The sequence below is a fragment of the Zosterops lateralis genome (genome assembly GCF_965231275.1).
Source record: "Zosterops lateralis genome assembly, chromosome: 5".
NCBI lineage: Eukaryota > Metazoa > Chordata > Aves > Passeriformes > Zosteropidae > Zosterops > Zosterops lateralis.
The window spans coordinates 69,546,791-69,572,929 of NC_139766.1; the positions used below are offsets into that span (position 1 = coordinate 69,546,791).

At 41.4% G+C, this 26,139-nt stretch overlaps 1 pseudogene across 1 annotated transcript in view; it reads left to right on the forward strand.

The window, feature by feature from the left end:
* The window catches only part of LOC310909370 (PWWP domain-containing protein 2B-like), a 199,877-nt pseudogene that overhangs the window by 24,485 nt on the left and 149,253 nt on the right, over window positions 1-26,139 (forward strand). The gene's annotated exons all lie outside the window — the stretch shown is intronic.

Sequence of the window (26,139 nt, forward strand, 5' to 3'; positions counted from 1 at the left end):
CACTGAAGCTAAAAGAATGCTGCTGCTACCCAAGGAGGGATTTGGGAATTTAGTCTGTTCCTTAAGAGTACTTGGCAGGGCCACTTCTGCCTTGTGGTGTCAGCAACTATAAAGAGGGAAACTAACAGTCTCCAAGGAGCCCAAACCTGTCCTTGTGCCACAGGCACGTTGTAAAGGAGCTGCAGCCCTGAAATGGCCTTTTATGTGGCAATGGCACATTTTCTGCATCATAGAAAAGGCAGGGACTTGAACTCCCCCCATTAGCACTGTGCACTCTGAACAGCCACCACAGCCAAATGAGGCTGCACCTGCTGGGGAGCTCTGTGATACTCTTCTCCTAAAATACCTCACTTGGGAATTGTCAGGAATTACTGTAAATTGTACTACAGAAACAAAGGTTTGGAGCAGACTCCTAGAGTAATAAGAACTTCTGCCTCAGATACTGAAAGGTTTAGTAATCAGTTCTGTACTTGATGATTACAGTACATTATTAAATGTAACCATTCATTACTGTTGTCTATTTCCTATACTTGTAGTGCTTTGGACAGTAGGAAGAAGATACTTAAAGTCTTCTCTTAGGAGAGATGAAATCTTTAAGGTTTAACATTGTTCCCTAAGGAAACCCTCTATAGAAAATGTCACCTGTTCTGGGGAACAGTAACTGCTGCAACCATTCCCTTCAGTAACCTGTATTTACCCTGGGAAAACAGTTTATCCAAAGTGGCCATACTCACTAAGGTGAAATATGCTACAGATGTTAATAGGGATGAACATGATTGAATTTCACTTACAGATAAATCCTTTAACTCTATATTATGCCTTGTTCATAATGAAAATGAAGTGATCAAGAGGAAGAAATAGAAAGGAAGATCAGACACCAGAGAGGAGAGGGCAGCATGGTGCAAACCCTATTCTTTCTGCTGCCTGTGTGCAGGAGCTGCTGAACTCCACTACTGTACCTGCCTGGCACAGCCAGTCCTACACAACTCCCTTTTCAGCAAGGACGATTTGACTTACAGCAGCTTCTACAGATCCCTCATGAAAACCTGGAATATTCCAAGTGCTAGACAAGCACGGGACAAACAGCAGAGGACTGGCAATGTGAAGAGATCAATGACAAGGCAGAAAGGTATTGTGTCCTACTTGAGTGTGGCACAAGGCAAACAGGAAAACTTAAGCTGAAACCTCCCATTCCCTCAGCAGCCTTACCACAGCTCCATGCCCAGGGGCAATCCATGGTGCACTCTATGGAATTTTCAGCATTTACTGTTCTGTCATACATTTCAGCAGGAAAACAACAGGTAACCCCCAGTGCTCCATCAGGAGTCCCTGCTATTCCTCACACAAGCAACCTCTTGGGCCATTCTGGTCCCAGTCCTCCCCCTATTCCCAGCCAGGGATGGAATCTTCCTTCAACTAAGTAAAGTGGAACAGAGAAAACCTGGAAAAAGAGAAGAGGGAAAGAAAGTAAAATGCTTTTTGGAACTTCTCAAAGCGAGTCCTTGTCTGAACAATAAAACCACAGTGAAATAAACAGCTCTTGGTGACAGACCTATGCAGCATCTCTGCCCATCTGCATTTCAATGGGGCAGAGTGACATTCTCATCCCTGGCACTTGTGACAGAGCACAGATGTTCTGCCGAGGGAAAGAAGGAGCTGCCTTGGAACAGACACGGTGTAGGTGTACAAGAATCACCACCCTCATGCTCTGCTGTCAATAAACCTTTCCTAAAGAGCCACAGAGGAGCAGCACCTACAGAGACACGTTTAACATTTATTGACTGAGCTAGACAAAGGCGAGCTCATTTGTTCTGTGGTATCTTACATGGAGGAAATTTGGCACTACCTCAGCTACCCCCCTACAGCTACAGCATCCCAAAAAGTCTCTGTAGCATTCCTGCCCCCCTTCATTTGTCTCTCTGCTATTTTCTGTCAAAGTATCAAAATCAATAGTGGCACACTGATAGAACCCAAATTGCTTGGAAGATCCAGTACATGGTATCCAGTCAGTCAAGTGTGATGAATTTAATTCATGCAGCACTTATTATTCCCAAGCTTTGCTTGTCAACAGGGTAAAAAAAAGGATAGATCTGAAAAGCAATCGGGCAGTTTTCAGAGACTTCCTACCCCTACCCCCATTGCTTTCCTACCCCCATTAGTTTATATGTTTTTCTTCACTCTAATTTCTGTACTTTTCATCTAACTCTAGCATCATAACAAAGGACAGCTGTTGCCAACTGAAGTCTGTTAAATTTTCTGGCAATTTCTGCAGCACAGGCACAAAGGTTTTAACTGGGGCATGATGACACCACTCTCTAATGGGCAAATTGTCAATCCAACATGAGGAAGGACATTTAAAATACTGAGGGTCCTACATGCTAACACATATAATAGAACGCATTTGAGAGTTTGAGGCTACATTTTCAGGTGGCTTCCCTTTCTCACACAGAGACCTGTATTTTGCTTTGTATTTTCACAGTTAATGGCCTAATTTTGAAGGAAGAGTCTTGCATCTGAACAGAAGCTTTTTCATATGAGCAGTAAAGGCACTGTGAATCTTAAAGTTTGAATGGGACTCAAGGGGAAACTCGAGAAGTCTCACAGAAACCCTAAAATATATTACCAACCACAAAGAAAGAGCATCATTTTAGGAAGCAGTGTTTTGGAAGCAGGCATCAGGTGAGGGCTGAAACAATTTTAAGAAATTGTCCTGGTTTCACTCTTCTCGAACACGTGCTTATATCCAGTGATGGAAAGGGAATACCAAGGTGTATGGAGCCCTGAAGCAGGCCAATTTCTACTTCTTCTGATCAGCATGTTGGTGTGGCTTAGCCTGCTCCCTTTTTCCTGGAAGGTGGCTTTCTAGAAGCTTGTCCTCAGCCAATGCCAAGGAATTCCCTGTGTGCTGACCAATACACAACAGTAGATGGATCACCAGGAGGTTCCTGCTTCTGACATCAAGCACCAGTCCTAGGACCCAGCTGAGCTGGAGACTGCCCTGGCACCTCAGGGTACAATCATTGCACCATGATTTAACCCCTGTGCTTGCTGCTGTTCAAGAATCACATTCTGCAGAGCCTCAATATTAACTGGGGGTTCCAGGGTTCCACTACAGTGCCAAGGCAGCCATTGGAACCAGTGCCTTTCTAACATCCCTGAAAAGGTGACTTGTTGACACAGCTTTTGATTTTAAGCCAATTTCAGCAGCCAATTCTCTAATGTAAGTGGCATTGCTCAATAAAAGTTCAGGATGAATCCCATGCACCAGACTTATTCACACATTACTTCACCACTCAAGTTGTTCAAGTGCTGTGTGAGGATGTTGATTCCTGGTTTTGCCTGGTGCTAACAACAGGGTAATAAGCCTCACCTTAGAAATATTGATCTGTGTCTGTATGTCAGCTTTAGGTTTCCATCCGGTAATCTGAGTCCCTGCTCCACACTCTCCCATGGCTGAAGGCCAAGGCTGCAAAGCCAATGTATGGCTACACCTGCGTTGCCATCTGTTGCACAGCAAAGCCCTTCCAAGAGCACAGTGGTGGGGCAGGAAGACAAAGGGGAAAACAACAGCTTGGTACTGAAAAGGAGAATTGTGTACCTCAATTTATATAATCAGTATTTATCATATATGCCGAGCCTAAGGCATGCACTTCATTTACTGACAGGAAAAAAGGAGGTCTCTGACTTTGAAATCTTAGAATTTATGGTCACAAATACTCTCCTACTCTATGTGTCTCCCTTGGAATCTTTCCATGAGAAGGCTGATGCCCCAGCAGAATGTACTTCACATGGATTTCACTAGCATGGCACATGTGAGTGACATCCAGATTTTGATTTTAATTTATGTATAAAGACACAGGAAGGCTTGGGAAAAAAAAATCCTCTTTGTATTTTCTTTGGGTTTATATTTTGATCTGTTTTACTTCAGAGTAAGATTATACTACAATGAAAATGAAATTATGACATTATTCAGTGAGTCATGAAAACAGATTTTTTGAAATGGACAAGATTAAAAGGCAAGACTATTTGTACTGCACTGGGGGATGATGATTACTTTAGATTTAGATGGCAAATAAAATACCAGAATCAATCATTCAGTTATCCTACCAAACAGGATGAATTAATTGCTTTTTTTCAGAAAGAAAATATTAGTAAATATGTAAAGACCTAGTCCCAAACCTCCAGCATACCCAAAACATCTACTCTGAGAGAGGTTTCCGAGATGTCAAGGAAAGGGTTGCTATAATTTTACATACCAGTTTTTAAATTACTATGGTGATGCATACTTGCATAAAATCTTAAATTCAAGTCTTCCCAACAAATTAGTAGAGGTTTCTGAGTTGTTTTTAACATGACTCCTAGGCTTAAGAGTGGAGGTTTCATGAATCAGGGTAATGAATAATTTCTGATTGCAAATAAAGGTAGACAGGCTACTGCTGTCATTAGAGACAGACTTCTCATCAGCTGTCTGAAACTCAGGATCTTCATGGAAATGCAGGCCAAAGGGCCCCAGTCCTTCCCACTGTTCCATGACAGAAAGGTTATATTTAGCACTTTTCTTCAGCCAAGTGCACCCATGACATTCCTGTTCCAAATCCAGTAACTGCTTACATCAGTGCTCCCACCTCACACGCTTCAGCAGATGAAAACTTTCATGCTCTTCAATGAACATCACTGAGACCATCTCCTGATCTTCCTGATGATTTGCTGCAGGCCCTGAACTTCCACACCTTCTCCATGCACTTCTCTACCAACCAGGGACACACAAATGTGATAAATGTGACATTGGGTAAAAATTCGTGATAGAAGAATATAGCAAGATATGTTAGATTGGTGTTAATATAAAATAAGAAAAAGGTATGGTCCGTAGAAACTATTCCCCCGCCAGGTTTCCACCGCCCTCAGTCCTGAGACAAAGAGAACAGGACAACGACCATTACGAGAAACAAAGACACTAGCCAACCCAGATAAGAATCGGCATCGAAACCCAGACAGTGAAATTCCTCTCCAAACGAAAAAGAGAATTCTCCACTGAGGAATACACATTGGAATAAACATGGGCCGGGGGCGAACTCCATCCGCATGTGAAAGGTCTGCAAAGTTCGACAAATCCGGGAAGCCCATCCGAAAATTATTTGGACTATTTGGACTATCCTGGGCACATGTTCCGCCTTGGGACAAGAAAACCCCTAGAGCTGCGACCTGCTCTGTGTGGATTTGGGAAAACCGTGCTTTAGAGTGCAATCTTCTCTTCCACCCTGCGCCTGTGAATCCTTTTGTGGTTTTCCCTTTTTATCGGTAATTGGGATTGTTTTATTAATAAATTGTTTCTTTGCTAATCTGATTTTTGCCGTTGTGTTTATAACACAAATGATCCCCAAGAAGGAATAAAAAAAAATCACATAAACCAAAACCACTGGGGGAACCTCAGTCTGCACTAAGAACAGGCATCCTGAAAATCTGCATCCTGTTAGTTCTATGAACAACCCAGTCTTCAAGTCAGTATTGACCTATTAATTATGTCAATAATTCCTAAGGAAGCATGCTCAGCTCCTTAAATGCAAGGTGAGATCAACGGAAGGGAGATAAAAAATGGGTTTCAAAACCACAAACACTTATTTTCCACAGCCACAGGGAGAAAATAAACTCTCAAGCCAAAAACCAGGATCCAAAGCTGAACGTTTGCTACTGCTTCAATTTTGTCTTTGCTCTCCAAAACAAACTTAGTGACCAAACTGAGGTTACAGGCACCCAGTCCATGACAGCATCAGTTGGTTCTTACAAAAATTCCGTTTCCTTTTTGCAACTCTTGCCTTGTTCCTGCCAAATTGTCCTTGCACTCACTCTCAGCCAGGCTGAGACAATGGCTCCAAAGGAGGTGTGTGACTGTCCACCCACGTCAGAGCTGCTCACTTCGGAGCCTCGATGTGTTCATTTACATGCTAACGCTATAAACGAGTAAGCAAAACACAAATGGAGGAGGTTTTATTTTTTTTTTTTTTTTTCAAGGCAGCTGTGCTTGTTTGGAGATTTTGACAGTGAAGACACACAAAACAAAACAAAACAAAACAAAACAAAACAAAACAAAACAAAACAAAACAAAACCGACCCAGATGTCCTATGGCAGCTTAGAGGAATTAAGGAAAAAAAAAAAAAAAAAAAAAGAACAGAAAAGAAAAAAAGTGTTTTCTAAACTGCTGCTTCGGAGCTTTTATCTCGATTTAACGGATACATTAATTCAATTGACATGCAGTTTAACCAGCCGACAACACATGAATACCTTCCACAAGTGGTGGGATTTGCCTTCCTTCCCCCTGCAGAGACATTACCACAGATGTGAGGCTTTTTCCTTCTGCTCTTTTCCTCCCCTCCATCCCTCTCTTTGTAATATTTTAGCAAATAATGAAATGTACCATATGTCTCCCAACACGCAGGCACGGTAACACTGAAATGATCTGCTCCCAGTTCTACCCCTGCAGTTCATTCCTTCACTGCCTCAGTCTCTTAATGCAAATTTATTGGCTTTGTAAATTTTTGATGGACAAATATTGATATGCTAATGACTTTCAAACCAGTATCCAAGAACATATTCTCTTATTTAAAAGAAAAAAAAAAAAGAAAACAGAATTTTTTTTACCTGGGATTGGCATGATGTCCAAGGATAGCATAAAAAGAAGTAAAACTGGGTGTTGGGAAAACAGGAACATGGTTAGAGAAATTCTTATGAAGGGGGGAAAAAGGGAGAGGGAATAATGGAATGAATGCAAAAATACGGCAAAAGAAAGGAAAAACCAGTACTGGAAGGGAAATCTGACATTTAAACCTCGGCTCCTGGCTGGTGCCCATGGCAACTCCTCTGACAAGTTGGTAAAAACTATTCTCTCCTTTGACTGCTTTCAAGGATAATCCTTGCTTCTCTTTCCTGGGAACCATGACAGATTTTCTCTCTTTGGGGACGGTGCTGGAGTTCCTTTTATAATGGCTCTAATAAATAATGGAATGTTAATGTCTTTTAGGATGACTAGCTGTGAACTTGGGTCTGTTTAGGACACATTTTCACGCTTGTGTCCAAGTGAGGCATTATGTGGCAAAGGAATACAGGTACCTTCAAACGCTTTGTGTCCCATGTTCGTGCTGTTTAAAAAAATCCTAAATGGAATCCAGCATTAAAAAAAAAAAAAAAAAAAAAAAAAAAAAAAAAAAAAAAAAAAAAAAACCAACAAAAAACAAACAAACAAAAAAAAACCAACTCGAATTGCTCCATTGAGCTCAGCATGTGGTATTCATGGTTTCTAAATTTAAATAAGGTTTCCATCTGCTCTGTTGTTCAGGAATCTTGGGGAAAACTATTAGAGAGAGAGCAAGGGTGCACATATTGAGGCAAGGCTCTGCTTTTTGTGTGGGATCCTCATGAAAGAAACACAGGTCTGGACTGTGCTGGGCCAGGCTGAGACACACAGAGCCCCAGCAGCCCCAGTGCAGTTACAGGGATTCCCCTGAGGGTTGCCCAGGTGTGCCGGCAGCTCCTGAGGACAGTGGGAAGGATCTTTCCTTCAAAAGTTTGTGAGGGATAGCCAAATCTCCTGAGCACCTTCCCAAACATCAGCCGCTGTCTCCTCGGGTGTGAGGGAAACTGGGCTCCTATGGAACAAGAGTGGACGGATCAGCTGCAGGAATGAAGGTTCTCACACCTTTTGGTGTTCTATTGTTCTTATTTCCTCACTGAAATATGAACAACAAATTAACCACTTCCAGTAACTTTCACCACATTGAGTCCAAAGAGAAGAAGTGCCAGAAACTTGTATTAGTAAGTCAAAGTCAGCAGGATAAAATGCACTCACAAACCCCTGGCAGCATGAACAAGACACATAGCTCTAGCCCAGGAGAAAAAAAACCCTACAGTGTAAATAAGCCATAAATCATGTATGTTTAAAGAGAGTCATAAAGTTTTATACTGGCCTTAGAATAAAAGCTTTTAATATATTTAACAGCCATCTGGAAAACGGACAGGACACAAATGTGGTGCTATTATAAAAACCTTGCACTTTCTGTGCATTTAAATGAGTTAATCACCCAAGAAAGAGAAGAGAATGCCACCAGGGGACAGTGCCATGAAGACCTACTGTGTCTGTGCCACAGAGCTTCTAAAAGCAATTTCTCCCAGTGAGGTTGGTAGTAGCATGTCAGTGATGCAGGGCTCTAAATCCTTTTCAAACCCTCGGAGAATGGTGAAGAAATGGGGTAGGAACAGAGTTCTGCAGTTTTGTTATGCAAATCCTCAGTGCACTCCCCCAAAACATTTGGTTCATTTCTAGTCATTGGTAACAGACACGCACAAAGTTTTTTAGGGGGACAGGACAGCAGACTGAAAGGATCAATTTAAACGATTAAAGGAACGAAGACATTTCCATATGAAGGACAGTTAACAAGTTCTGGGGCTGGTCTCTGTGTTCTGCTTGTGCACTGCTCACTGTAACACACACCACAACAGTAATGAGGAGCAGGACCAGGAGATCAGTGCTGCCCTGATTAAAGAGGATACATCTTAGGGAAGCTGTGATACCAGGCTGCAAAGTACAAAGGACTGTGCAGATAAGCCCTGCATTTTTATAGGCCTCCTTAAAACACAGGATCAAGGAGGATGTTTGAAAGCCAGAAATGTAAAACTGATACTAAGTGCTGCAATAATGAACCCGTCACCACAATCACCGAGGGCAAGGGCTCAATGAGGTTTGAAAAGATGGCTGTTTTTAGAACTATGAAATCTTTCTGGAAACAATTAAAAACTTTCCTAATAACACAACCATAAAATACTACAGGAGAGGATAGGATGAAGGAGGAGCACCTCATTCTTCAAGTGCTGATTCAAGAATGTAGTCAAGGATTAACCTCATTTTCACTTGTGGATATGGCCAAATACAGCATGATGGTAACTCACACACTCGAAACTGGGAAAAAGCTTAAGCAGCCTTTACAAATTGATGACTGACTGATGAAAGTGCCAGAAACACTCTTCCAGGGTGGATACATCATGCTGTAACCCTAATTCATACTAAGATTTTCTTCCCTCAGAAGCCATAGCTGGTCCAGCAACAGAATATTTGACAAGATGGAGTCTGGATTAAGTTTTCTAGAACATGCTTAAAAGATAATTTAGTGAGTGCTAACAGGTTTGAGAAAATTTGCTTGCTTTTAAAGGAGAAGAAGTTAGACAAGGATGGAATAAATAGCCTGGAAAAAGCAGATGGTATGGTGGTTGTGATGGACCATCAGGAATGTCTCACTGCAACGGGGCTGCAAACTAAATGTGCCTCAGCAGTCCTACCTTTTAATAGAGGCTCATCCAACAGTTATGCCAAAAATATGGGCTTGTTTCCCTATAGGGTTGTTTTTTTTCAGTAGTGCAGCCGTGGCAAATGACCACATGGTCGTGAATTAGTTGAAAAATTTTAGCAATAACTAATTTAGTGATTAGTACTTACAGATTTTAAAAATATTTAAATGTGAAAAGAAGGAATACAAACATTTTGCTCCTCAAAACCAACTGACAAAAGAGTCTTGTTTTCAAGCAACTACAAAATGCTTAAAACTTTTGTTTTTAAAGACTGTGGAGGCTCCTTTTTCAGCTGCTTGAGTACAGAAACTGACACTTGAAGAAAAATGTCAAATACTGCAGCAATCACAAATTACATAAAATGTGAGCTCTAATCACAGGGTTTGGCATCACTGTGCTAGAACGTTAAAACATGCCCAAAATACAACCTGTTCTAGTGGGGAGAGCACTTGGCTGAGAAGGATGAGGCAGGATCTATTTGTGGCTTTCAGCATTGGCTTTTGGGGCAATTATAAAAACCACCTGTAGAGCTGCTTCCCACTTTTATTTTGAGACACAGCTTTGCCTTGACAGATCTGTACAATGCTCAGTAAAAATGGTCCCCAGTTTCAACTAGGGCTCTGTATGTGTAACTTCACTATAAATAACAGCAAGAAAGATACTCCAAAGCCCTGTATTTAATTCCTTGTAAGAATACCAAGTAATCTTAGCTGAGCTTCCAGATAGGCAGAGAGCAAGGGTTCAGAAATCTCAGCAGCAGCTGCTTCTTTCTCTTGTGAATTGACAATGCATGGTGGTCCCAATGCACTCTTTCCCTGCCTTCTCTGCTCCTTGGGATTGAGTGCAAACATAATGATAATCCATAAATGCAGGCATCAGGGCCTAAAGCTTCTCTTTTTTCCCCCAAAACTTCATATTGCAGGTGTTATTTATACTGTTTGTTCCGTAAGGAAATCTCTGGAAAGCGAAATGAGGAGTTTCCAGCCTTTTGAAAGATAAACAGCTTGCTGTGTGAAAGGGAGGAAGCACTAATAGCTTGCATGCACATAACTTGAGCACATTATTCTTCGATGTATCACAGTAAAGCCATTTCCATGACATGCTAACATTGTTCCTTTAGGTACTGCTTCAGGAAGAGAGTATTCCTGGTAAAATCCTCAGAGGGCAGTAAAAATGTCATCTGCCTGCCCTCAAGACATGCTAAGTGATGATTTGAGTATTGCAAGGCATCAGTGATTCAGATCTGAGATCCAGGAGGGCCCCATTCTCCAGGCATCACATTTGGACTGTAAAATACACTGTTTGCTTCTGCTGGACTCAGCTTTAAAAGAGTGACACACCTGCTTTAGGCCACAGCAGATACAGACTCACACTCTGTGAGCTGGGTGACACTTTCACATGCAGATAATCAGCTTTCCTAAACCAGGGCTCCAGAATCACTTCTGGGTAACACCTAAACAGAGCTGAGGGGCAGAGGTGCAGAAAGGGGATCACACACACAGGTACAGGGCAGCAGACTCTGGAAAGTGAGGAACTGGACTTTGAAGGAGAAATGGGGAAAAGAGGATATTTTACCTCACTTTTTCTGACTGTAAATATGTATCATTTATACTGTCTTTTGATGAGTTACTCAAACATTTGCAATTTACAGGTAATGTGAGTTACAATCACAAAATTTGGAGAATTCAGACACGCAAAACCCCAAAATAACTGGGCATTACACTACAAGCTGCTTCCATTCTGCACTTGGATTAGACACCACCTTTGCAAACCAAGAACAAGGCTCCAAGTTTGTAAATGGAAACCTCAAAGCAGCAGGAGATGAAATAAAGTACTAAAGTTTCCAACCTCACCCATCTCTTGCTCAGAGAGAACCCTGAACACCCAGCCACAGAGTGCATGACCATGGCCAGTCCCCAGCATCCAAATTCACAGCTGTGTGGGAGGTCCCAGGGATGAAATCACCGTCTCAGAGCCTGAGATCCTACAGGTACTACAGCTGATTAATTCCCTACAACTGCTCGATGACCCCTGAAGGGCAGAAAACCAGCAGGAAGGAGCAGCTCCCTTGGCAGTGTGTGCGGTACATGCATGAGACAGGTGATGTCACTCCCAGCCAGAACAGCCCTCCCTCTCTTCCTTCACCAGTTCCCCTTGAAAAGGTCCTTTTGGCCTTTGGGCTTCAGCTCTCAACAGACTGCTGTGCTGTCAGATCTGTATCATAATTTCCCCAGCAACTCCTTCCTCAGTGTCTCTGGCCCACCAGGGCCAGCCAGTCTGCATTTCTCCCTCCTCATGTGAGTCCTCCTAGGGATCTCTCAATCAGCTCCTACCCCATCATCCTGCACAGCTCCCTAGCTCCAGCTCTCCTTTTGGATTACACATCAGTTCCCTTCCAAATGCTCTACCAGAACAAAGGCCTGTCTGTGGTGGGACTGTTGGGTTACTTAAAATCTATTCCAATCTTCAAAAATATCTGCCAGCAACAGAAGTCAAATCAATGCTTTTCCAGTGAAGGTTTACAAGTATCTTTAGCAAACTTCATATATGAATATGCCACAGGAAGCAGGGCTAGATTTCACTGAACCCACCAGTGCCTCCACATGAATTCTGTGCAGGATGGAGCCTTACCAAAGCACCACTGACCTAACAGCAAGGTGTGCTCAGGGCAGCAGATCCCTCTTGTCCCATGGACAAAGCTGCCAGAAGACTCTACATGAAAGTCAGTGACAGACTGGGAGCAATAGCTGGGCTCTGTTTATGCTAAGGGAGTTCAACAGGATGAAAAAGAACTCCCTGCACTCTCAGTGCCCTCCAGCTGAGCTCTGAAGAAGCCACAAGTCATGTACTGGTATGCTGCTCTTGCATAACACCACCAGATACTGCTCTTCTGGACATGCCTCATGTTTTGTAGGACAGTTTTATTTGTTGATATAGAAACAAATGAGAAAGTAAATTTTTCCCCCTCGAGAAGACAGTGAAACATCTGTGTATGGATCAGTGTTACCACATCTGCCCCCATTCATGATCAACCTCTGCCACAGCCAAAACAGAAATGTAGGCAGCTTGAGCTAAAGGTATTGACTCATCAACTGAGATAAGAAATGAGGAAAAAATCCTACACATTCCCTAGGAAATCCTAAGTAGGCAGAAATCAAGCCCCCAGTTCAGCAGAACTCTTTATGCTTGAGTGTTTTGAGGACACTTGAAGGAGACAGACCCTGCAGTGTCTCGGAGCCGCTGTGTGCTGGCCAGCACTTGGTTCAGTGACAGTTCAGAGCAAAGCTCCTACAAGTGCCAACACCATTCCATGGAACTGCCCTGGTGGCTCCAGCTGCAGTCCCAGTCCAGGGTGATCCTGGTCAGGCAGAGCAGTGGGCAGGGCACCAAGCAGACAGACAAAAAGCCAGCACTAAGCTTTGGCTTTACCTTTCCAGCTGGAACACCATGCACAGGGACTGTGGAGGAATATCTCAATAAACAATAAACTCCCAAATTAAATAAGGGAACCAGTCACATGCTTTGTGCCTGACATTTCTATACTGTATGTAAGTAAATGTTAACTCAAAATATCTTGCTGCTGGCAACACATTATCTTATCAGTGCCTGATTTGACATGTGCTTTCCTTTAACAATTAGAGAGGAAATAAGCAGAATTCATGGAGCTCCTCTCAGCTTGAATTCCTCTGCAACTCAGAGGGATACTGCAACTGCAATCCACCACGCATACAGAGTCATAAAACACTCATTGCTGATTCTCAGGAGCAGGTTCCATTATTTTGGTAGATTGGCACTTTCAGCTCCTTGACAAAGTTTAGAAGCACTTAATTTTATGAATCTTAAGAACAAACGAGGGAGAGATCACAGTGTTTCTGCCTTTGGCAGACCATGAGAATGATGACATCCTTCCTAAACTCAACCAAATCTAAGGTTATAGATACAACATTTAATCTCCTTCTGCTTTCTGCACATCGGTGTTACTGGTTTATACAGCAGTTCTGTAAAGATTCCCTGCAGACTTCAAAAATTTTTTGCTTCAAAACTGATTTAGGAACTGAGAATCATGTTCAGTGCTTATGGTATTCATACCCCTAAAAATGAAAAGCTGAGAGGGAGTGATGGGTACCTCCTATAACACGACTTTAAGACCATTTGTTTTCCGTTTTCATTTCCCTGCACAGTCATAAATTGGTGTTGGATTGATTCAATGACCTACATACTACTACTTCCACAACTGGATCGTTTTTATCTCCTGATCAAAATGGTTGCAATACAGGTGAGATCTTCATGTCTTTTCCTATCAAGTTGCTATGCCAGTTATTTGCAACATAGATGCTAAAATGGCCACATCACAGGAAAGTTATTATTTTTATTGCAAACAGAACAGAATCAGCCACAGCTGCAGACTAAAATTTTATTCCTCAGCCTTTTTATTAAATTAGCTCACTTTGTTGTCTGGTGTCCAATTACCTCTCAGACAGACAAACTGCATCTTGCACACAAAAAGTAAAAGCTGACTGAACATCCCCTCCACTGGAACAGTGTTTCCCTTTTGGTTCCCCTTGGTGAGATGGAGGTAGAAACAGCCTTGCACACTCCTCTGTCCTACACAGGAAGCTTCCCATCTGTCCACAAACAAGGGCTCGTTTTTATTGCTTTGGACATTTCCTAGGGAACGGAAAGTACCACTGCCAATTCCTGCCCCAGGAAGTATGATGTTTGATTTTAATTATATTCCCAGAGCTTTTTAGGACTACAGCGTTTCTAATTACTAGTGCAAACTGAAGGTATCAGGAAGGGATGCCCTCCTGACATCTTAAGGGCAGCAAAACAGCTGATCACAGCATCCCCCACCCCAGGGTATGGATCAATGTCAAAGGAAGGATAATAGACTTTAGAAACATCTTGTAGGCTCTGGGAAAAGGCACCTGAGGAGATGCTTTACTGGAGGTCCCATCAGAGTATTCTGCTACAGGAGAGAAACAAATTCTGAATGGTGGCACCACCAAAGTCCTGCAGAAACCTGGTGAAAGCCCTCAGGAATACCTGAATCCCACATTTCTGCATGGAAAAAAAAATCCTGAAACACTGGATAGTGAATACACTGCTAAGGCTGCATACTCCTCTTATATGTTAATGCAGGGTGCACAGTGGGTGAGATTGGAAGAAACTATTCCTATAGTTACCTCTTTTTCCACTGCTCACCCTCCCCCTGCTCCACTCTCCTGGCTTAGTGCCTGCAGAGGATCCCAGTTCTGAAAACAGTAACAGAACTTACCAAAAAACAAACTGGAGAGACTGTTGAAATAATACAGCAAAGATTCATTCTTTCTGAGAATTACTGCTGTGAAAAACGAGGTTCACTTTTTGGTAAATTTAAAAAAAATATGTTTAATAAAATAATTAAGACAATTAGGAGATAAGAAAAAGCCAATTATGGCCGGCCGGGTGACTTGGCATTCAGCCAAGTCCACACTTTGCTTTCTCAGAGACGCTCGTTAAATACTCTTTTCGTTACATCGATATATGAATATTCATAAAATTCCATAAACTAATTTCCATATTCCAGGAACTGTTTTGCATGGCCCCTCCTTGGGTCCGCCTTTTTAGAGCATGCGTGTTTCGTGGCTGTGTCCTTTTTATCGCGTCCAGTTTGGGCCTTGGTCCGTGCTTTCTTCAGGTGGTAGATGTTGATAGGTAGTGTATCAATAGGAGGGTCCTCTTTACATGTTTGCTGAATGTTATCCCAACCAAATAGACAGTTTAAGCATATTGCATCAGCTATTACCACTATACCTACTTTTCTAAAAGCAGAATTAAAAACTTATATTCTATATATATATATATATATATATATTCTATATCCTTACCACAACATTATTTACTATATAGCACACATCTTGCGAAAAGCCAACTTTATATAAAATATATATAACACTGCCAACTACAAAAAAAGGGCTTTTACCTCTTTTTTTAGTTACAATGCCAAGAAAAGTTTTAACTGAAAATAATTACAGTTCCCTAAACCTTGTAAAGCAATGGATTTAGTTAATATGCAAAATTCTCTTTGGTGCTATGCAAATAATTGGGTTATGGAGATGCATGAGAGATGGGTTTGTATCATGAATCAAGGTAAGAGAATTTCATCACAAAAGCACAGATGTTCCAGGGACTGACTTCTGAAAACAAAGTTATGTTTAAAAAAAAACTCAAAAAAGCTCCCTGGCAATATTCAATATTAAGGATAGCCACAACTTCCTACTCTTGCATTGCTTCTCTGCATAACCCATGACAGAACTCAGCTGTACCCAGACACAGATGGTTTTGTTCAGGTGACTCTGCTGACTAGATTTGGGAGCCACGTTTTGGAATTCCAGCAAAACACATCATTGTGTCAAAGAGTTTTTACAAATGGTACACATGAGCAGTGCCCCAGCCTTCGTTTGAAGTCTCCTGGGTGGACAGCACCCACAGAAACAATACAAATTACTCTCTTTGTGTTTGCTGTAACACAACACTCTCCAACAGTGACAGTGCCTGGGTGCTGTGCTCATGAGAGCCCACTGAACAGACTTGGCCACCAGAGGCAGGTTAAAAACCCTGTTGTTTTTCTATCCACTGCTACCCAGAGCTATTACTACAGCTTCTCTCCTCTTTGGAAAGCCATCTAAATAAAACATCACAGCTCTGTAACGTGGCTTTCTCAGCCTGCTGGCTGGTTTGAGCAACACAAAGCCACAGGGATGCCAAGTCCCTGAGGCCTCACAGAGATGCCTCACCAGCCTTTTTCCTTGGTAACATCTTTCTCAGCACTGTTCTTCTCTCCTGTGTCTAAAATTCACTCTTACAAGACCTTATGCACACCCTGGCCATAATGTGACTTCAGCTCAGGATCCATGAGCAGTGTCTTTCCCTTTCCCAATGCAAGAAGACAATTATATGGGACAGTACAGACACTGCCCAGCCCTGAGGATACTGTACACACAGTCAGACCTTTCCTCATGAGTCTCCTCCTCCAGCACATTTCATTCACAATATCTGCATTAACTGGCTTCCTAAAATCCCTGAGCAAGTGCAAGTGTGGTACTTCTGCTTGCACATGGAGGTTGTCAAGCACATTCCAGAGCCCTGCTGAAACAAAAGAGCCAGTTTTCCTATGGCACCTTAATTACATTGTCCTGTGATCAAACACGGGTTACTGGAATTGACAAAGGACTTCTTCCATAAATAGATTTTTCTGCTAATTTCAGTTGTTTTTTCACCCAACTAATCATGCATAGGGCAGCCATTGTATTACCATCCTGCTGCTTGAGCACTGTAAATTGTCCAGAGACAGCAATAAATGCCACCTCAGAGTTTAAACTTGGCTTACTTGGTTATTTGCTCTGGTTTAGACCATGATGCTGAAATCCCTCTCAGTGACTGGCTAATGTTAGAGTGCTTCAGCTCTGCAACAAGTATATCTGTCTGTTACTCCAGATGCTCAGGATGTGCCAGAGATCCAGGCAGATATATTCCCAGGCTCCTACACCCACTCTGTCACTACTTCCAGTATCATAAATGCATGTATGAACTACAGAGCTCCACTTCAAATAATGCACTGCAGGCACACATTAAATTCTCAATGAGTTCCTCATTAGAGAGGGTATTCCCAGGCAGAACTGGCTCTGTTCTCCTCTGGAGTTTGCAGCTATACTTGTCTCAGCTATTTTCTCAACTGCATGTTTTTGACAGATTTTTCTCTCTCACTTAGTTAATTTTTGGTTTCTCTCTGCTCCCTGGCCAAGGTCTTGTAGCCCAGGTATCAGCCTGCTTGAAGAGCTGTGGCTGCAGGTGTGTTCCCCTTTGGTCTGGAAGGGAAAGAACACGAGCCCTTGGATTGAAGTCACTGACCTGGGCCTGCGAAATGTCTTACACCTCTACACAAGTATGTACACGTCACTAATCCTACTTGGTAAATAATTAATTGACCCACAACCCAGATGGCAAGGTGAGGTCGTTCATTTCTGAAGGAACTAAGCTAATGCTTGAGAAACTGAATTAGGATCATAAAAATTCTATGGTAGTTCACTGTTCAGATATGTGTAGCTAAAAATACAAAAAAAAAAAAAAAAAAAAAAACAAACAACAAAAAACAACCAAAAAAAGAGGAATTAGAATCTGCAGTTTTTACTGCTTTGAATTCATCTACTTGACAGATGTGTACTATATTTTTATATCAACAAAGATAATTTAATTTTCTAGGAAGAAAATTAGAATCCAAGTTACATTGTACCTGTAACTGAACTGATTTATAATTAAGATAGAAAACTTTGTTGCTGCATTCCTCATGCTTTGTTGCTGTAACAATACAACCATAAGAAGCATTTTCCCTTTGAAAGCACTTACAGAAATATGCCATCCACTCAGAAGACCTGTTTTACTTGAGCATTCTGACATGCCTTTGCAATTTTAATGATTAAAATAGGTCCTCTGTGCTTTTTATCGCTGATGCCATCAGAAAGAGCATGAGTAGGTCAATCCTCCTTATTATGATCCACATAGTAATTTACTAAATTAAGTAAGCTCTTCTTCCATCTCAAGTAATTTAATGCAATTAAACACACACATCACTTTTTTTTTTTTTGGGGGGGGTGGGGGGAATAAAAGAGAGAAAAAAAGAGAAGGATTTAGAAACAGAGAGGCATTTCTTTGTTAACCAACAGGATTTTTCAAGAATGTGGAAGAAATAGATGTTTTATGTCAGTAATTTAAATAAATTTTAAAATAAGGTCAATCTATCAGCAGGAAGACAGCAGCTGGGTATCAGTGAGTGCATCCTCCTGTGAAGGAGGGCTCTGAGAAAAGAGTCAAGAACAAAGATTTCTGGCTTTACCTGACCTGCAGTTAGGAAAGAGCAGGCAAGCAAGGAACATGAGAAGCCCAGACAGGCCAGAGACAGTCCCAGGTTTGGGACTCCTTATTGACAGGGCAATCAGCTGGGTAATTAGGGACCTAGCTGTGCAGATCCTTATTCAAGTTTTATCAGATAAATCTTTGCCTTAACACACGCGTAACCTGGTCTCCCTTGAAGCTTGAAATCAATTCTTAATCAGAAGTTAACCTCTCCCACTTAAAAGCTGGTATAAATAGTAAGAAAATAACTCTTTTTCTCTTTATTTGCCGGTCTGGTGAGATAAACTCATGATGGTCTGCTATTAGTTGACACAAATATTCAGAGGCTACTGGCATGCAAATTATTTGCAGAGCTGATAAGAAAACAATTGAAAAATACATAGGGTATAAAAGTCAGTTCTCATTATCTGGGGAAGTTTTTAATTTGTGAAAAGAAAACACTAACGAACACTTGCTGAGAACCAGCAGTTTTTACTACAGCTTTGATTTTGCTGGTGCTATCAATTTTTCACACCCCTTCAACTCAAAGCTAAACATCAGGGGATTCTGTTTGTGACTTGGGGGGGAAGATAGCAATCAACATATCACAGGCACATGGCAGAGAAGCCAGGGTGCTCCTGCTGGTGGACACCTTGACAAAGTGAATGGGACATCAACTTGTAATTATGCTCCAAAAGCCACAGCCTCCACTCCCTGCTCCCTCCCAGCTGTCTGAGACAGCCCAAGTTATCTGAAGCAAGGGACTGGCTGCTTGTCTCAGCAACACAAGATAATGAGGGCTTGGTGAACCAAGTGCCCCCCCCCAAAAAAAAAAAAAAGAAGCTGCAAGAGCAGTGGAGTGAGCAAGCACATCCATCACACACTCTTTCTTCCCCTACAACTCACCATAAATTCTAGGGCTGGAGGAGGCCCACAGCTTTGCTACAGGGCCTGAGATAAATGACACAGCCCAACTTGTCATTGCAAAAGGAAAGTAGGTGCAGCCACGCCACCAACAAAAATTAGCTGTACCACTGTGATATCCCACACCTCAGAGGAAGGGAGCACCACAGACTTCTCAAACATCAGCCCCATGAGGGGCAACACTTGACAGGAGTGGAGCTCCACAGCTGAGAAAGCTTCTCCCTGTAGCTCTGATCTGTGTCAGGAATGTCCATGGCCACAGGAACTGGGGCTCCTCTTGATGTCCTTGCATGGAGCCACATGAGCACTGTGAGCAGTGGTGAACATCCCAAGTGAACCTTGCTACAGGCATCATTTACAAATACTCCTCACTCAGCACTGATGTCCTGAGTGAGAATCTTAGGGCAGATCCACCACAACAATATGAACAACAAAAAAGTCTTTCTATAATTCAGTGAATAAGGGTTTTCATCATCCCCTTTTTTTTGCTTCCTGTTTTAATACATCAGGATGGCTGTGGGCTTTGCCTTAAGCTTTGATTGACATTTTTGCAGCCTTTCTCCACAGAATAAATCTATAAAGATCAACAAAATAAACTTTTTCCTCCTGATAAACTTTTTCCTTTGCAAACATAAAACAAAAGTGTAGAACTTATTGTGCTCACAGATATACTTTTTAAAAGCTTACTATGTCTCTTCTGGGGAAAGAAAGAGGAAAAAAATACAGAAAAAAAAAAAGAAAAAGGAAGAATAGAGAGAAAAAATAAAAAGCTTAACAGCCTAGATACCACTTTTATTTTCAAAGCTATTCTTTGTCAGTGAAGTAAAATACACTTTTTTTGCCTACATGAATCTTTTGCTGGGGTTGTACATGATCTAGATAGTGGAGTTCACCAAAATCACTTCACAGAAAGTGGAAAGAACACATCAGTGGTGAAGGACAGCTTTACAATACTCACTTTAACAAATGAGCTGAGGATGAGAGAAGCACCAATAAAATTTGAGTTTATCCTAAAATGAAAGTCAGCAGCAGCATTTCCACTCAAGTGCTCAGCAATTTAGTGCCACACTCTGACACGGGACACACAATGTGGGAACTCAGGGGAAGAACACAGGGGCTGGGGGATGCTGAAAAAACACCACAATATTTTAAAGAGCTCAGCATACTAAAATCTGCGCTAATAAGACCTCACCCAGGCTTTAAAATATTCTATTTCACCTAAATTAAATAACAATTTCAGCCAGCATTTAACTAGCTATTCATTCAGCCTTGCCATGTTTCAAAGCCCTCAGCCCTATTCAATGATCATCTCATTGAAGCAGTTTGATATTTTGGTGCTTAAATAAATCATATCAGTGAGGACACTTAGAGTTCCCATTGCTTGTTAGTGCCTCATCCCTGTGCTCCAGAGGATGCATGGCTGAGAGCCAGCTGTAGGAAAAGGTAAAGCTCCATGGTAAAGCTCACATAAAACCCCAGACTGTCATTCACTTCAAAATCTCTGCTTCACAGAAAAGAGATAACAAGAAAAAAGTATTTTCAGATGCAGGACTGGCAAAAAGAAATGCAGCTTCTCAATCCATTCCTCCAGGCCTTATTTTAGACACTCTGTGTGAGCTTGTAACAGGCTTCTAAAAGGGTGCAAGGAAATCATCACACACAAGATTGTGTGTAGACAAAAGGAAATTCCCTCAAACTTTGACCCAGAGCTTAGAAATGTCTCTTCCCACTGCAAGCCTGAAGCAGCTTCAGATCAGATCTGCTCATTAGAGACCAGTTTCTTCAGAAAAGAACACAAGGAAACCAACTCAAAAAAGAGTTACTGCCAGCTGAAGTATTTCCTTGGCCTATGGAAGAGTTTTTCCCAGAGAGGATGATTTTTTTAGAAGACAGAATTCAGAGATTTAGTGTGTGCTTTTCTAAAAGCAACGTATCTATCAAGATCACAAAGTTAATGAAAGGAAAAATGGGTAATTATTGCTATTCATACAACAGTAACAGCAAGATAAATTCAATCTGTTGGCTTCACTGCATTAAAAATCCCACACAATGTGTCTCACCACACCTTCCCATGTTTACAACATTGCAGAACACAACACTAAAAACCTTTTGCTTAAGTTTTTTTTTCTTCTTCTGGGAAAGTACCACACATTCCAAGTGATCACCCATGGCAGCTACAGTCCACAGCATGAAACAGCAACAGCATCTTTCATTCCATAGAGCCTGATCAAGAGGAATTATCTTTCACTTGTTCCTTTGAATTCAGGTATACATCGTGTGATTTGTGCTCTACAAATGGAGAGCAGTTTTGGGAAAATGCAGATAATAACGTGATGAACAGCAAGGTGCAGAAAAGCAGATTTTAAAATTTGTACATTAAAGTCATTATTAATAATGTTACAGGGGGCTTGTGCAAACAAGGGTAGCAAAACCTGACCTTGTGTAAAGCAAAAAATAACTACAAAAGAGGTAACTTAAGTACTAGAATTGCAGTGTGCAAAACCCCATTAAAGAGACACATATTTATGCACATTACAGACTCATTGTCAGTGCATCACTGTTGGAGAATTTATTGTAAAAGTGTGTTTAAGAGGAAACAGAAATGAAAGGTGAGCAGCTGGTACACAGAACAGATGTTCCACACCTGAGCACATCAGAGAAAGTGCAGTGACAGATGTGGCACTGACTGAAAATAGGGGAGGCAAAGCACAAAAACTAAAGATAAAAATTAGCACCAAGTCCAAGGAGTTCAACCTCAAAAATTCAGAGTAAAAGGTTTGGAATTCAGAAGTGACTTGCTTGTCATATACAAGGGCAGCCTGGTTTTCTCTCTTCTGTGCCCCTGTATAAATTGGAACCTGTGAGTCAGAAGCAGTTCAAAAGAGCACAACCCATCTTTGCAAGTGCTCTCCACTCATTAACATAAACTTGCTTTGATATCAGTAGTTGGAGATTCTTCTGGTATCAGAGGATCTTTTAATAGTGGATTTCCATTGTGCCACAAGCATTTGTGATCTCAAAATCCTTTCTCTGTTTGATTCCCCTCTGGGGAAGCCTGTATGCCCCATGTACTTTTATTTACTTATCAAAGCAAGGGTGATTTGTCTAGAAGGGATAATTACAGAATAACATGGCCAGGGGGTGTTCAGGTGTTTCTTTTAACTCAGGTAAAGGCTTCCTACCTCAGTGGTGTGGGAACAGCCTGTCCTTTCATGTGACACTTGGCTCATGTCACAAGCATGTATGAAATGTCTTCTTCAGGAATGGTTTTGAGAACTCGAAGATAAAAGGTCAGATAGCTAAAGCAGCTAAGTTTTTATTTTCATTTTCTTTGAAGTTTTAATTCAACAGCAAAAAATCTGTCAAATAGGAGTATGAGCTTTTTTCCCCTATTTTTCCTGGCTTGACTTTGCAGTGCATCAACATTTCAGAAAAAAACAAAGTAAACAGGGAAGACAAAAAGAGGCTGCCTGCAATTTCTTCAAAGTGTAGTCAGTATCCACAACTCTTTGTGCGATGATTTTCCTTGGAGAATTTTGGGCAGGAGGCACTGAAAGGATTTTATGAACATCAGTCCTTTTAAATGCAGCCCCAGGGAGATGGGGAAGCACTGTTCCCCCTCAGCAGATGGGGATCACTGAAAAAGAGGCCAAATGGTTTGCCCAAAGACATTCAACTTAGCAGGCTGAAAGTCTGGGGATGTTTAGAAAGCAGGACATAAAATAAACATTTCAGAGAGAGGGAGAGAAGAAAAAAATAAATAAATAAAGCAGTGAGAGGCTGATTTCCAGAAAAAAAAAATAAAATTGGCAGATTAATGGTATTTCCAGGATAAACAGAGAAAACACATTACTGGAAAGCTTCCCCAAAAATGGATAAAATGCAAATAATCTAATATTTCTGATAAATTATGACACGACTGATTTTTTAAAGAAGAATTTCAAATTAATGTGGAACATTCTTTTATGTTCTAAAGTGCTCTTCCATCATCTATTATAGAATTAATTTAAGATTTATTCAGTGCTAAAATATGAAGGAAGTCCTTAATGAAAAAAAGGATAAAGACCTGGGAGTTCTTCAGAAATAAGTTTATCTTTGTACCAGTATTACATTACTTTTAAACTGACAATCTTCCATGATTCCTACATATGGGAGGCTGGAATCCCCCTCAAACTGAACTATCAGAGTTTTTGGTGTATTTTTTTATGTCCTTTTCATAGTGGGACAGTATTTTCCTGTTATCCTTCCTGCTTTTGGATTACAGGGGTGCCTTTTGTTTTAGCCAGATGGCGATGCAGGGACCTGCTGTGAGCTAAAGCACAGAGCAGCAGCACTTTGCCTTAAGAAGAAAGGCTGAGCCCAGCCTGCAGGGAGGGAATTCTGTTACCTCTCCCTCTACCTGTACAGGAACTGTGGAAACCTGCACATCAAAGCAGACACAGTATGACAGATTCTAAAATCAGCAGTTATTACATAAAAAAAGGCAAAGCGATAGGAAGTATTTGTTGTCTTACTCTGCATCTCCTTAGGGACCTTTATTCCTTCTGTTTTTAACAACAGCATCAGCAGAGATTTGTAGAACAAGATAGGGCTGCCTACCACTTACCAGCTCCCACTTTGAAATGAGTAAAATAAATCCTCCTGCCTAAAAGAAAAGCTGTGTGTGCTTGTGGCACAGCTTTGTAAGAGGTCTTATCTAGAGCAAAACAAAGAGAATGATTACATCTTACTGTGAAGGCTTCTTCCAGTTCCTTCAGCTAGGAAGGACGCAGCTTAAACTGGAATTTGTGAGTGAAAAGGAATATTTTACTCCAACTCAATATTTGTAAAAGCACATCTGGAGGAAGGAAGGGTCATTCTCATTGTGGGAAGAAGTTACATCCAGTTTCATGCTCGCTGTTCCATTTCAAATACTGGAGGGTTGCTATTCCTGCCAAAGCACACAGCATTCCAGGCCAGCAACTGGTAGGAAAACACATGTTAGTAGATCAAGGCCACTGACTGTGCAACTTGGGAATATCCTTTCACAAGTGGAAGAGAGTCAGCTGTGGCCTGGAAAGAGATCTTAAACTCTGAACTCATCCATGTGATATAACAAAATATAAGCAAAACCATTTTTTTTGCATCTGCAGTTTATCAATTCTGGATTTTCACCATTGTTTTGAATTTTGAAAAGAGAGAATGAAGACCTCATGCTAAATTTAGTATTTCTATTGTCTCATGGCTTCAGAAAGCCTCAGTTCTCAGTGCATTCCCTGGAACGTCTGTCCTGAAGATGTAAACACTGGAGCAGTAAAAACTGCATATAAATATCTAGCAATGTAGGGAAGTTGACAGGGACAATCTTCATCAAGGAGACTCAAACTGCAAAGAGGACCAAAACATTTCTGGAACCTTTCAGATCAATCTACATTGTGAACCTTAGCAGGTTGCAACTTAAGAAAGGCACTGGCAGTTTTTGGGGTAAAGATGGTAGAACTAATGATTAGGTTTGATTGGCAGGAAAGTTTGATGTGTTCCCTAAGTAATTGCTAAAGGTCTAGGATATTCCAGGCAGACAAAATTACTGATTTGATACAACACTTCTTGTTAAATGACTGGCCAGGATTTAAGTGAAGAGCAGTTTAACGTCTCTCATTTCCATCAGACTGTGAAGAGGAAGAAAGAATAGTTCAGCTTGCAATGTGAAAGCTGCCACAGAGCTGTCAGACATTTCCTTTCAGCTAATCCTCCCTAGGAAATGCGGCGTGTGAGCTCTGAATTCCCTGGGAGTTTATCGATCTTGCTTTTACCATCCAAACAAGTGACATCAACCTTGTGGATCTGTCACCAATGAGTCAAATGGCACCTCCTTGTAGCCAGATGCAGGAGAGTTGCTTTGTTTGTTTGAAATGAACGAGCACAGGATGCTGGAGGTGCCTCAGCAGATCCAGAATGCAACAGCTGCTGGCATGTGCCTCTTCCCTCAATCACAAACTGGAGACAACCTCATGGAAGAGCTGTTTATAAATGCCAATTTTTTGTATAATGAGCACAGGTCAGTCAGTGATGAAGCAGCCCATGACATTTGTTTTAACTACAGCTGACAACACAGTGCTAAATTGACTAGAGATAATCCAGCACAATGTATTTGGACATGCAGATGTGGAAAGAAGCAGCTTCCCCAGTATTTAAATGGACGATGTCAAGGCAGTCACAAATACTGTATCACATTAGCATGACTAACATAGTTTGCTGTCTGGAATTATGGAAAAAAGCCCTGGTTGCTGAGCATAATACTTTGTGTAGCCTATTAGTACTTAGTGAGCATCTCCTGTCTGCCCTCATTCTTTGGCCAGGCTGCTCATTTATCAGGAGCTCTGTGCAGCCAAAGTGCTTGGTGAGGCAGCCCCGCACGGGCTGCCCATACATCATGGAACGCATTAGCCATGCACATTTCTTTCCCTGCCTCCAAATGAGCTGCACCAATTTGTTACACAGCTCACCCATGGGAGTGAAAGGTATGTGGAGCAGCCCAGTGCCAAATAGATGTGGCTCAATTACAACAAGTAGGACAATACAATTACACAAATATGGGGGATAATTAATTGCTTGGAGAGTAAGCCTTCAGACATGAGCTGCTCTCCCAGTACCAGGGCAGAGCACAAACAGATGGACAAGAAAACGTAAGGCATTTTATATGCTTATATCATTTATATAATCATCTTTGGTGTAACTCCACATTTCCATTTAGGAAGAATGCATTTCTTTGGGGAAATGGAGTCTAAACCCTTGTGACTGTACACTGAAAACAAAACAACAAAACCACTTGTCAGTATTGTCTTACTAACTCAAAGTTGCTCTGAAGAACAGTCCATGACCTAACTGCTGAATGACCTCTCTGTTGGACACAAGCACAAAATAATTTGCTACTTCTCTTATTTCCTCAGTTCCCGAATTCTGCTGCAGAACATTTTAATAGGAACCAAGAAAACTGTTCTTTAGAAACTGTTTTATTTACACCCTTA